The following is a 3677-nucleotide window of genomic DNA, read 5'->3' as shown; positions in this document are numbered from 1 at the left end:
TTAGATTTTTGGCTCTTCACAGAAAAAAGTTTGCCCCCCCTCTGCTTTAATGAATTTAACGATGATGATTATTTAATTATTTAATTATTTGATTTGCTTAAACTATTTGTTTGATTTGTTGAGTTTCCACATGTGTTTGTTCCCTGCATGTCAAAGTATAGTGATGTAAAGCAGTGACAGCAGGCCATAATGCTGGTTCAATGGTGTGACTTTAAGAGTTAATCCACAGAGAGGTGTTGGACATTCCTCATCTCACTCATTCTATTATTCTGTCTAATATCTCTTCACTGCACTGACAAGGTGTCTCTTCATATAGGCCTGAATCATTCATCAGACAAGTATAAATATGATAAACCAGGTGAAGTGTTAAAGTTTAGCGAGTGGCACAATACATGTAATAAGTTGGACACTTTATAGATTGATGAATTCCAAATCCAACCCAGCAGGGACATATTAACTGGTTACATGCTTCGAATTAAGGATAGTTTACAGCACAGTCTTCCCTTCTTTCTTGATGACGAATTGCTTCCTGTGATAAATCTGTTTTCTTTTTTAAACTATTTTTAACAGATATGAACTTTCTTCCAGTGCCAGGTTTTTTTTTTTTTTGTACACCAGCTGCAAGAATACATTATATCAATAGTCAGTCTCCAGAGTATACTGGAGCACTACTGTGCATGTTCATGTTTATCTGTGTGTCAGATATATGCAAGATAAAAAAAAAAAAAATGTTTACAATGATAGATTAATTGAAAAAAATCTGAACATAAAATCAGAAGAAAAAAAAAAAAACAGGTATTTAAGCTGTTAAATCTTTTGAACATCTCATTACACATTTAGGTCCCATTTGCTGTACTAGATTTTCAATTGTGCTTGTGGAGACTTCTGTTTATTCAGAAACAAGGGTCATGTAGAATCAAGTCATGTAGGGCGTTCCAATTTATCACAAATGTGTTCAATAGGGTTGAGGTCAGAGCTATACAGCAGGCCACTCACGATCTTTTACTCCAAGCAAAAAAATTAGTGGCTGCTACATAAATTAAGGTTTGAATTAGACTATCCCAGTTGATCTTTATTTCCAACCTTATACTCTTCCAATTCTGTTTTCCTCTCCTCTTCCTCTACCACTATGCTGTCTCAACATGGAGCTTCTGTGCACATCAGCTCAACTTGCACTCTTTTCACCTTAACTCTTGAAAGAGAAAAAGAAAGAGAGAAAGAGAGAAAGGGGGATGAGAGTGAAGGAAAAAATTTGAAACTCTATTACACCGCCTGTAGTCTGGGATGGATTAAGAGAGCTCGTCACCAAAGAATTGCACGGCCCTACAGCAGTGAATTATGTTCTTCTTCCAAGAAAAAGTGGGAGCAAGATAAAAAAAAAAAGAGAGTAGTATAGATTAATGTGGCCATATCGCTAATGCTGAAGCACAGAGGTAAAGGTTCATGGATATAAAAATGTTTGTTTTTACCTTTGTTTCACTGACAGTCTATTTTTCATGCTCAACATTAGAAGTCCATGATTTATGTTACATAGGACGTGATCTAGCTCATGAGGAGATATTCACAAAGCCTTAAACCCATGAAAATGGTCCAATTATTTTTCTTATGGTATTCATTTCTGTTCATTCTGTTCGTATAAACCCAGCAGCTATTCTGGCGTTTTGTACAAGCATTTTTTCCTGTTAGCCCTAACTAAGCAAAGACGTGTGGAGGCAACAGCTCAGACATATAGGTCAAAATACAGTACACATGAAAACACATGCAAATGCAAAAAGACATTTAAATGACTTTAGGGGAATAAGACAAAATAGAGCCCAGGAAACATTTTTCGGTTTCATATATTATAAGGTATTAATAAATAATATGTACACAAGCTAAATATGTATATATGTATATAACTGTGATAGATAATAGTGTGAGATACTAGCACAACTCTGTAAAAGCTTGCTGATTGAATGTATTACATCGCAGTTATGATTAAGTACCTCTTTGCATTATCAACCGTGAGGTTTTAGAGATATATGGCCTGCTATAAATGTTTCAAAATGAGTGGAGTTGATAAGAATATGGAGAATTAGGCACTTATTGATTGTTTGATGTGATGAGGTATATTGGCTTCAACAATATTTCATGACTTTAGTATAAAACAGTTCTGTCATGGTTAAGAATTAACAGGAGATAAAACCCTATAAATCTATATTTGTCAATGTTTTGATAAAGAAACATTTGAAAAATAGTTCTACAGAAATGACCACCAATAATCTGCCTAACTAGTTTTAATAAAAACAAACGATCCAAAAGACACAACTAACTATTTGCGATCCAGTGCTTGACATCACAGCAGCAACGAAATAAGAGCTGAAGAATTTGAGTCAGACACATATATCACTTTATCTGATAAACCCAGGACATGTCTATATGTAGAGCCATGAAGCAGCATACAGATGCCTGGATGAGGCTGGAAAAAACCCCACCAGGAACTCTTGAAGGAGGCGTGTGTGCTGTGCAGAAGTGTAGTGTGTGTCTGTGTGTGTGAGTATGAGTGTGTGAATGTGTGTGAGTGTGGTGGGGGTCTTCGCACACTCCACCACAGGTTATTGTTTACAATGACAGCTCCATGAGCCCTGCATTCAACTGCATTCATCATGTCTACACTGTCCAACTGTGTCACACAACTGACCACCAGTGATATATTCAACCCTCAAATCTTTTTAGTGACCTGCATGCCTGTCAGAGGGCTTTGGGTGAGTGTTGGGTTGCGAGTAAATAAGCTGGTATTATTAAGAATACCAAAAAAATCAGCTACTTGCAGGGGATATTTAGAAAAAAACTGGACGCCAAAAGCCATCAAAGCTCTATGTCTAGGTCTTAGTGTAACAGCCGAAAAAATTAACCAGAATTCCTTTTATAACAAAATAAACCCTTCACATTGAGGCAGCAGGACTTTGTCCAGAGTAAGGTGACTCAGCTATATCACCAGCAATACTAATCAGTCCTGACACCTCGACAGAAGGATTGTGAATAAGAGTCATGGGCCAGGTAACAGAGCACAGTAACTCTGTAAAGAGATGATTGGAGTACCTTGCCTCAAGCCCCTCACTTTTGTTTAGATGTATATCTAAGGCCCACCTGAGAAGGACCTCACATGTCTGCTTTGAATTATGTCTGTGTATGTAACGACTCAATGTGTCTTATATTAGGGGAAGCCGTGTAGAAGCAATCGGAAATGGGTTCAGATAGTGTGTGCTGAACAGGATGACCTAATTTCTTAAATCCAGTAACCACCAACTCGGTTCTTCCCAAACAAAAATGATTACTGGATTGCTGATCATTTTTTATAGCATGCCATCCATTAACTATAAACAAAGAGTTTTTAAAGAAGAACCCTTTAAACCCTGAAAGAATCTTATGTTTCCTGAAGCACTATTGAAGATGTCTCGGTAATATTATGTTTTCGCGTTGCATTGCATTGAATTTGAGTTTATTAATAAAACGCAGTCGATGGTCCCCTTTTGACTTTGGAATTTTGACCCAGGGGTCTGTGGATCCCACTTTAAGAACCTCTGTCTTATACCACTGTAATTTGCCAATCATTCATAGTTTTTTGTTTTCGTTTTAGTTTTTGATTTTGCCTAAAGAAATAGCTTTACCTCTGACACTGTAGTCTCCTTCCATAA

The sequence above is a fragment of the Silurus aristotelis genome (assembly GCF_946808225.1).
Source record: "Silurus aristotelis genome assembly, chromosome: 7".
NCBI classification, from domain to species: domain Eukaryota; kingdom Metazoa; phylum Chordata; class Actinopteri; order Siluriformes; family Siluridae; genus Silurus; species Silurus aristotelis.
The sequence above is the reverse complement of the archived record's forward strand: the minus strand, read 5'-3'. Positions refer to the sequence as shown.